At 59.5% G+C, this 9879-nt stretch overlaps 1 long non-coding RNA gene across 1 annotated transcript; it reads left to right on the top strand.

Annotated features, from left to right (window-relative positions):
* Positions 1-2037: 2037 nt before the first annotated feature.
* LOC141573840 (uncharacterized) lies at positions 2038-7321 on the top strand. Its single transcript, XR_012500169.1, has 3 exons — positions 2038-2353; positions 3406-3459; positions 4045-7321. It is a non-coding gene; the product is annotated as an uncharacterized LOC141573840 (long non-coding RNA).
* The last annotated feature ends 2558 nt before the right edge of the window (positions 7322-9879 follow it).

The following is a 9879-nucleotide window of genomic DNA, read 5'->3' as shown; positions in this document are numbered from 1 at the left end:
GGCCCTTGTGTACACCAGCTGTTCCCGCTCCTCTGTTACTGAGGGCACGGCTGACACGTGTCCCACAGAACTGAGGGTCTCAGGCCAGCTCCCCGTTCCCAGGCGATGGCAGAAGGCCTCAGAGCTCTGGCGCCTGCCTGGCGCCCATCCGAGTTCCAGGACCCCAGAGGGGCCCCCCGTCAACCACGGAGGGGGTTGAGGTGGCCCCCTGGGCTGGGTGGGCTGAGCTCCCTTGTCCCATTTCTGTTGTGCAATGGAGCTCCACTGGGAACTAGACAGACAGTGGGCAGGACAGGTTCCCCAGGGATCGGCGTGCCCTGTGACGATGTGGCTACGAAGTACGGGGCTGGGTAGTGTGAGCCCTGGGCCCCAAAGCACAGCCTGGCGTGGGCTGGGAGGGACGTTGCTGGGCGCCCTCGCTGGGCTCTGCCCGGGGAAGCTTCAGAAAGCCCCTCAGCCGACTGCCCCGCCGTGCTCGTGCCGCACGGAGCTCTTCCTGTGGCGTCGGCGTCGGCGGCGGGCGGAAAGCCGGGACGCCTAGTGGGGCTGAGTGGCAGCTGGGGGTTGCCGTGGGCACAGGGGCAGGGCTGACCCTCCACCTGGGCCGGGCCAGGCTCCGTCACCTGCTCTTCCCAGCACGCCCACCCCCAGCCCCCTGCCCTCCGAACACAAGTGTCATCAGTCTTTTCCCACCCCCACCTCCTGCACTGCTTGGAATCCCTCAATGAAAGTGACCTTCAAAACTGGGACAGGCCTCGGTCCCCGCCTGGCCAGAGAAGTGGCCCCGGCCTCTCCTCTAGTGCTCTCTGCCAGCCTCACGACCCCAGCCCGGCCTCACCAGCTCGGTCCGTTCTGTTCTGTCGGGTACAAACTGCATGTGAGTCTCTGGGCCCAGGATGGGCAGGGCGGCCCAGGCGAAGGAGCCAGCGTTTCTGGGGCTCGATGTCACCCGTGTCCCGTGGGGCCCGCGGCCTGGAGCAGGGTGAACTCCCCAGGCCCTCCCAGGCTGGGGGGGGGGCTACTTGTAAAGAGGTCCGTCTGCAGACCATTCCAGGCCCCTTGCTGGGGGCAGCTGAGGGTGGTGTGTGGGAACATGGACCACCCAGCGGGGGGAGTTGGGCATCTCACCATGGGGCCTTACAGGTCACTTCCCCATTCTTGGCTGGCCAGCTGTCCTGGTGGACGTGGTGAAGTAAGGGCTTGGCTCAGAGCAGACCCTCCAGAAGGAGTCACTGGGCCTCCAACACGGAGGAGGAACAAAGGAGGGGCTGGCCTTAGGCCAGGGAAGCAGGGGCTGAGGGCTGAAGCAAGACCCCAGGACCATCTGACTCTCAGCCCACCGTGCCACTCCACCACCCCTGGGGCTCTCCTCCCGGGAAGGGGCTGACTGTGAGAACTCACACATCCATCCTCACTGCGAGGTGAGGCATGATACAGGGCTTCCCCCGGGCAGAGCCCTCATGCGCAGTGCAGGGGAAGGGGGCCCTCTCTGCCCTTCCCAGCGTCCCCAGGGCTGAGCTCCCTCCAGACTGGGGCCGCCTGCCCTCCTCACGCCTGCCTCAGGTAGCAGTGTCTTCCTGGGTCTGTGCCCTCACCAGCCGGGGACCCTGGGAGGCAGGGCTGGGGTCTCTTTACTGGATCCCCAGCAGCCCCTAGGGGAAGGCCTGGCAGCCAAGGGGCTGTTTGCTCAGAGCGCAGCCCTCCTGCCTCCGGGGCCCTCCTGCCCCCGGGGCCCTGGATCTCAGGTTGTCCTGGCTGCTCTGAGAGAGGAGCCTCCTGGCCCCCCTCGGGTGGGGGCCAGAGCAGTGTGTAGGAGCTGGCCCGTCACCCTGCAGGGCCCTCCCATGGACGGCCCCACTGGAATCCACCCCTACTCCCTGCGGGGCACTGGGATGCAAAGCGTGTGGTTTCTGCAGAATAAAACAGCGACTGTTCCAACCAGGCCCTTCAGCTGCCAAAAAATGTGGAGTGTTCACTGTCTGGCCCCTGGCCTGCTGATGAGGGGGAGGGGGTGGCCTTCCTGGGAGGACTGCCCCACTGAGCACCAGACACCATCCGTGCACCCAGCCCCAGGCCCCTGCCAGGGTGAAGCCGCCCCCACCCCGCCCCTCTGGCCCCCGGCCCTCACTGGCACCTGTCTCTGCAAGGCCAGCCACCTCGGGGCTCCACCCGGTGCTGCCCTGCCCAGAGGCCCTTTGTGGCTCTGGTGTGCGGGGTGGATAGACAGACAGGAACTCTCCTTTCAGCCCCAGCCCCTGACCTGGGGACGCCTGCCCGTCTGGGGATGAGGAACCTGGAGCATACAGGGGGCAGGCCGCCAGGCCCCTGTCTGGTGGGCAGTCCTGCCCTCTTGGTGAGTCTAGGCTGGGGCGGCCATGCCCTCTGCAGAGTGTGGCGGCCCATCGTGGGGCCTGGTGGGGAGGTCGGCCCAGAGCCCATTCTAGCTCCTTCTGCTGCACCTCCAAGTGCAGCAGACACATGGGCTTGGCGGGTGTCACCCTGCTGCTCGGGAGCCATGCCGCCTTTCCTGGGTGCCTGGAGGGGTGGGCCTCTGTTGGGGCTGGCTTGGGGACAGGCCCTGGGGACCCCAGCCTTGCTGTCTAGCTGCCCCCACGGTCCTTCCCCGCCTGTCCTCAGCCCTGCAGGCCCTCGGGGGTCGGCAGTTATCTCCTGCTGCAGCCCCACCCCTGCCAGGCCCCAGGTGTCCTCGGACCCTCAGCCGCATTTCTGGAGAGAAAGAGGCTGCTGCAGACTTGCCAGGACCTGTGCTCCTGGAGAGGCGGCCGCCACCTGGAGCGGGAGGCCTGTGCCTTGTCAAGGTGGAACCTCAGCTCAGCCCCACAGGCACCCACAACCTTTGCTTGACCCCGGAGCCACGCCCCCTTCCTTGGCTGGTCCGGGGCCCCTGACCGGTCCCCAGCACAGCCGAGTGCACGCCGGGCAGGGCAGCTCCCTGAGGCCGCCTGGTGTCAGGGAGTGGGGTCAGTGACCTCACTCAGGGCCACGCTCTGGGCCTCAGTTTCCTCATCTGTTAGGTGGCAACACTGCTGTTAGACCGTAGTAGACCAGATGCCCCCAGATTCTGCGCACAAGATGACTTTAAGTGGTGCACTGATAAAAATTTATGACCATGTTTTCTTCTAAGACATTGCAAAACATTAAAACATTGTAGTTTCAGCTCTTACATGCAGGTCTTTGATCCATTTTGAGTGATTCTGGCGCATGGTGTGAGGTAGGAGCCAACCGTCATTCCTTTCCATGTGGACGTCCAGGTGTCCATCTGTCCAAAGACTTTCTCCCACTGAATTGTCTCCACACCTTGTTGAACATCTTTGACCACAGAAGTGAGGGAGTACTTCTGGACCCTCAGCTCTGTCCCGCTGACCTGTCTGTCTTTCTGTCCAGACCACCGTGCCATCACTGCCGCAGCAGTTTGCAGGAAGCCTGAGGTCGGGAAGGGTGAGTCCTCCAACGCTGCTCTTTTTTGTCAGCACTGCTCTGGCGATTTAGAGTCCGTCATCTTCCCATTTGAATTTTAGGGCCAGCTTGTCAAGTTCTGCAGGAAAAGCAGCGAGGGTTTTGGTGGGGATTGGGTTGAATCTGTAGGTCATTGTGGACATGTGCCACCTTATTATGTCTTCCAGTCGTGAGCACAGGGTGTCTTTCCACGTATCTAAAGTCTTCGATTTCTTCCAATCACACTGTTGTCACTTTCAGTGCACAACATTGCATTCTTTTCTGAAATCTGTTCCTAAGTGTTTCACTCTGTCTGGCTCTGTTGTCAGTGGGGTTGCTTTCTTCCCTCAATGTCTGGACTGTTGGTGGCGGGTGCATGCGGATCAGCTTGCACTGGTGTTTACGTGTTCACCCCTCGTCCAGCAGCCTCACTGCCTCGTTTGTAGCTCCAGGGTGTCTGTGTGCGTTTGGATTCCTTGGCGTTTTCTACGCGCAAGATCACGTCATCTTCAGACAGGAGTCGTTGACTACTTTCCTCTTAATCTGAGTGTGTTTTGTTTCTTTTTCTTGTCTCGTCGCCCTGACAAGATCCTCCAAGGCCACGCCGAACGCACGTGAGAGAGAGGCCATCGCTGTCTTCCTCCTGGTCTTGGGGGGAGGCTCCCGTTGTTCAGCATCACCTGCGTGCTGGCCCCGTCCATCCAGGGGCGGAGGTTGCTTCTCTTTCTAGTTTGCTGAGGGTTTTTTATCAGGAAGGGGTGTTGCACTTTTCTGGGTGATGCTTTTTCTGCGTCACTGGAGATGATCACACGTTTTTTCCTTATCCTGTTAATGTAGTGTCTGTATGACACACAGTAATAGAGTTACATATGCATATTTACATGTATCTTATTGGATGATTTTGTGTATGTTGAACCAAACTTGTATTCCTGGAAGAAATCACGCGTATGATCATTATTTTCATGTGTTGCTGGATTTCATTTGCTGATATTTTGCTGAAGATTTTTGCATCTATATATAGTGGTCTGTGTTTTCTTCTTGTGCTGTCTTTGGTTTTGGTATCAACACACAAAAATAAAGAGTCTGTGGGAACGAGTCCCCTCCTCTTGTATTTTTTAGAAAACTTTGGAAGCATTGGTGTTAATTCTTTTTAAAATATTTGGTAGATTTCACCAGTGAGTCCATCTGGGCCTGGCCTTTTCTTTGTAGGAAGGTTTTTGATCACAGATTCAATCTCTTTTAATAATAAACCTTCATTTTTATTGGAATCAGTTCTTTCTGATTCAGTTTCAGTAGCTTGTGTGTTTCTGGGAATTTTTCCATTTCATCTAGGTTATCTGGTTTCTTGGCATACAACTGTTGAGAGTATTCCCTTACGATTCTTTTTATTGCTGTAAGGTTCCCTTTTTTCATTTCTGGTTTTAGTCATTTGAGTTTTCTCTCTCGTTCTCTTGGTCAGCGTAGCTGAAGGTTCATTCATTTTGTTGATCTTTTCAAAGAAGCAACATTCAGCTCTGTTAATATTCTTCATTGCTTCTCTAATCTCTGTTTCCCTTCTAATCTTGATTATTTCCTTCCTCTGCTTGTTTTGGATCGAGTTTGGTCTTATTCCAGTTTCTTAAAATGGAAGATTGAATTTTTGATTTGAGATCCTTCTTTTTTCCACAGCACCGGGGTCTGCAGTTATCAATTGCCCTCTACGCACCGCACTAGCTGCATTTCCAAAGTTTTGGTGTGTGTGTGTTCCTTTCCATTCGCCTCAGAGTATTTTCCAGTTTCCTTTGAATACTCCTTGTATGTGCCTCTGTTTTCTTTCTGCTCATGAGAAAGGCACCTCCCCAGGTCACTAAATAGTCTTCTGCTGGCTTCCTGGAGCCTGCCTGGCTGAGACCACCGTCCCCCCTGCTCCCTGCAGCTTCTGGCTGAGCTCCCAGGCACACAGTCTTTCTAGAAGCAGAAGCACACATTAAGTGTCCCTGTCGCATTCTATCGCCCCACCCCCAGCCGTGTGCGCGCAGCCAAGGTCCTCTTAGAGGGGCGGTGGGGGCTGCTCAGGCATGGAGAGGTGGGCCCTCCTGCAGAGGCAGGAGGTGCCAGTGGTGCATCCAGTGTTGGTGAGACGTTCCGGAATGGCCCCTGCACCGGGGAGGCCCACCTGGCCGCCCTGACGGTGGTGGTGTGTGTCCCAGCAGCCTGGCCTTCTTTCCTGGTTCTGCCTTCATCGAAGGGTGGGAATGAACAGGGTCACGATCCATCAGGCCACAGAGAGCCCCGGGCTGAGAGCAGGTCTGCGGAGGCTGGACGGGAGTGGCACAGGCCTGGCAGTGGTGTCCCGGACAAGGCCTCCCCTCCTGGGCCTCAGCTCGGCCCTCAGGGATTGTCCCTGTGTTTGCAGAATATTTGCCAGTTAAGGAGGGCTTCCTCAGGACCTCCCACCAGACATCTGAAGGGCCTCCCCAGCCAGGTTTTCTCATGGAGGGAGACCCTCCGGGATGGGGAAGTGGGAACAGGGACCACATGCTAGGGTCCAAACTGCAAAGACACCACCCACTAGAGCAGGCCCTCCCCCTCTTTCTGGGGAGCCTGTCAGTGCCTGGGCCTGAGCCACGTTCCTCAGGATGGCAGCTGCCCGGGGAGACCCAGGACCCAGAACTGCTCCCTCCCAGACCTCAGCTCTGGGATCACGGGGATGGTGCTGGGGCCCCGGGGACAGAGGGCTGTTTACCCAATACCGGTGTGGCGGGGGTGGGGGTGGGGGTTGGCAAACAGCCCTCGGCTGGCTCCGGGCCTGCCAGGGGGCCTGGGTGGCGTCCAGGGGCCCCCCAGCCTGCATACCTTCCTCCCCACCTCCTCAGCCACTGACCTGCGGTGACCCTGAACAAAGGAAATCCCTAAAGCTAACTTCCACGGCTGCGTGTGGGGACGGGTCAGGGGCGTCTCGGAAGCCACACCCTCTCCCTGATCCGGGCCCCTCAGGGGATGCGTGAGGCCGGTAAGCCAGCTGGGTCTAGGCCCAGAGAGGGAACCCACAAGTCTGAGGACACACAGCAGGGCCCCAGGCTCTTCCTGTGGCCGGGAGGCCTCTGGGAGCCAGCCATCTCCGGGGGCCCCAGACCTCCCCAGACAACACCTGTCACTTGGGTTCCAGCCCCGACAGGGGACAGTGGGGAGGTGGGCCCACTTTCCAAGGCGGCTGGGCTCCTGTCCAAATTCATAACAGCCTGAGAAACACCCTCTGGAAAAAAAGCAGCCCGAATCATCATCTCGTGTGTTTAAAAAATTCTGGCATTTTCCCCTCAAAATCTGTCCTAGTTATGCTTGAGCTCTCCTGACCCGAGAATACTTTTATTTATGACAGAAAATTCATCTCCATGGTAACGCCTTAGGAAGCTGCAGCCTCGAGATGATAGCTTCCCAAGCAATGAAGGCAATAAATGGATTTTTTCACAAAACAGCGACTCTGTCATGAACCGGCCACTGGGCTGTCTGGGTGGGGGCTGGGTGGTGAGGGACCCCCCCCCCCCACCCCGAGCAAACAAGCCCAGGGCTGGCCAGGGGCCCGGATCTGGCTGGCGGGACCTCCCCCACACCAGGCACTGGACTCTCCCGGCCGCCTGCAAGGTAACGTCTCTGCCTCACCTTCCTTGCCTGAGAAATGGGCACAGGGAGCGGGAGAACCCTGGTCATCCCCGGGGCTCCCAGGTCAGCCTGAAGTCCGCAGCGACGGGGGGAGTGCCGATCAGTTCCAGTGGGGAGACAGTTCCTCCGGTCCAGCCCGGCCTGGGAGTCCCTTGTGGGAGCCTCAGGTGGACATCCAAGTGGAGCTGCTCCTCTGGTTCCATGGGTCTCTCATCCTCTGATTAATCCATCCTTCCCCTTCCACCCATGCATTTATTTTTCCATCCATCGCCTACCTACCCGCCCATCCATCCACCATCGTCCCACCCATCCATCCACCCGCCCATCCATCCACCATCGTCCCACCCATCCATCCACCCGCCCATCCATCCACCATCATCCCACCCATCCATCCACCATCGTCCCACCCATCCATCCACCCGCCCATCCATCCACCATCGTCCCATCCATCCATCCACCCGCCCATCCATCCACCATCGTCCCACCCATCCATCCACCCATCCATCCAACAAATACTTCTTCAGCACCTACCAGGGCCTGTCACTGTGCTGGACACTGCTGACTCTTTGCCTCCGTGGAGCTAACCATTGGGGGAAAGTCAGGCATTAATCACACAAACTTACACACAGTTGTAGACTGAAGTAAGGGCTGAGGGAACGTGGCTAGTGCCGGATGGATCCTGAGGCTCTGTTTTAATTCTCACAACCCTCCGTGGGCTTGGTGCCACCAACAGCCTCTGTTTTCCAGGAGGGGCAAGGGAGGCTCAGCTTCAGTGTGGGACTTGCCTCAAATGCTGTAAGTGAAGGAGTCAGAATTTGAACTTGAGCCAGATTGGGTTTTAACCTTCCGGGTCTCCACCCTTTCTGAGGCTCGGGGAGGCCTGGTGAGGGAGACCCCAGGATGAGCAGAAGAAGGGGGTCCAGGCGGATGGACCGGCGTGGGCAGCCCCTTCCCAGCCCAGGGACTGGCCAGGCCGAGTAGGGGTTGAGGAGGAGGTGAGGAGGGCTGCCCACCCTCCCTCAGCCCCTCCTCTTCCCCCCATCCGCAGACCACCTGTTGTCAAGCTCTGCTAACGAGCTGGCTTCAGGGGAGAAGGTGGAGAGACTGGGTGAGGTCAGCCTTCGGCTTCCAAACATTAAAACAAAAGTTAGACGAAGCCGTTCTTCAGAGGAGGCGCCGCTGTCTGGGGGCCAGACGCGCCCGGCCTGGGCCGCTTCTCAGAGCCGTTTGAAGCAATTAATTAGCGGGATCAGGAGCTGGCTTCCTGCCCGCCGGGCTGGCCCCACCTGGGCCTTCCTGCCTCCATGGGAGGCCGGGCCTCTGTCGGGTGTGAGTGGCCTCCTGGGCAGGGGGTGAGCCCTCGGCCTGGACGCGGCCCAGCTCCTGCAGCCCCGGGGACCTGTCCCCAGCTGGCTCTGGGACACGGGGCCTGACTGGCTCTCTGGGAGCTGTGGCTGCCTCTGGGGGCCTCCGGGGCTGAGGGCAGAAGGAAGGTACTTTCTTCCCAGGCTGTTTCTGTTCCTGGGCCCCCTCCAGGGAAGACAGTGGGGGAGGGGGCTGGGTGCCTGGCACCCCCTACCCTCTGAGCTCACTCGGCAGCGTCCGGGACTGGCCTGCAGCCAGGGGTCTGAGCAGAGAAGGCCTGGCCTGGGTTGGGGTGGGTTTCCCTGGAGGCTCGGAAGAACTTGTCTCCATGGGCATATGTGCGAGGAAGGTACGGCTGGAGGGTCAGGGGCTCCACAGGCTCCAGTCGGGAGGCCTGGACCCCCACCGCTGCCCCACCCCCTTCTGGGCCTGGGTTCCTCGTGGTCCTGGCTCCCAGGGCTCCAGGTCTGTCCCAACCCCACCAGGGTCCTCTGTCAGCACCCCCAAGCCATCTGGTGCCTCTCCCAGGCTATTCTTTGGATCATCTGGCCAAGAGCTCCCCCGAATCATTGCTTCCTGGGAACCTGGCCAGATTATCTGCACCCCTGCGTCCATCCACGTCCAGGGCTGGGGCCTGTTGGAATCACAGAGGCCACATCCTGGGGCCCCTGCTTTGAACATGGCCTCCGCTGCCCCCAGCCCTCGGCAGCCCTCTCACCTGGGCACCCGAAGGTGCTCCAGGAACAGTGGTGATGGAAGATTCCGGGAGGAGGGGGTTCCTTCCACCCAGCCTGGACCTCCCGCGTCCCTGTGTGGTCGCCTGGCCCCTGGACAGTGACCCCCCTGGAAAGTCTTTCAGAGCCAGGTCCAGATACACGGGAGCCGATCAAACAGCACCGGATGCCTCACCAAGGAAGATGGATGGGAAGCAAACGAGCAGAGAAATACGCTTAACTCCATTAGTCACCAGAACGGCAGATAAATACACTGACTGGACCAAATGCCTCCCTTCACCCCGCAACCTTGTAAAGCTCTCGGACGCCGGTCCTTCCCGCAGCCCTGAGGGTGATGCTCAGCTGGGAGGACCTGTGTGATCTGAAGGCCAGCCACGGCCTGGTGCCTCGGGAGAGAGGTCCAGACCCTGACCTCAGGTGAGCAAGAGGAGAACCGCCAGGCCCGTCTGGGTCAGAGTCAGTGCTGACCCGGGCTCAGCAAACTCACTCACAGACGAGGAGAGCGGGGAGCGGGGCAGGCGGAGGCCACCGAGCAGGCCGTCTCCTTGGGCCTGCTCCCTTGTCCTCTGCTCTGCTGCCACCGCCTCTCTCTGTCCCGGATGAGACACCCGGGGTGTCACTTCCTGCAGCCTTCACGTCCGACTCGGGGCTGCCTGCGCGGCTGCACCTCCTGAAGTCTTGACCG

This window comes from Camelus bactrianus, chromosome 18 (assembly GCF_048773025.1).
Source record: "Camelus bactrianus isolate YW-2024 breed Bactrian camel chromosome 18, ASM4877302v1, whole genome shotgun sequence".
Taxonomy (NCBI): Eukaryota; Metazoa; Chordata; class Mammalia; order Artiodactyla; family Camelidae; genus Camelus; species Camelus bactrianus.
This window is presented reverse-complemented; position numbering and strand designations above follow the sequence as displayed.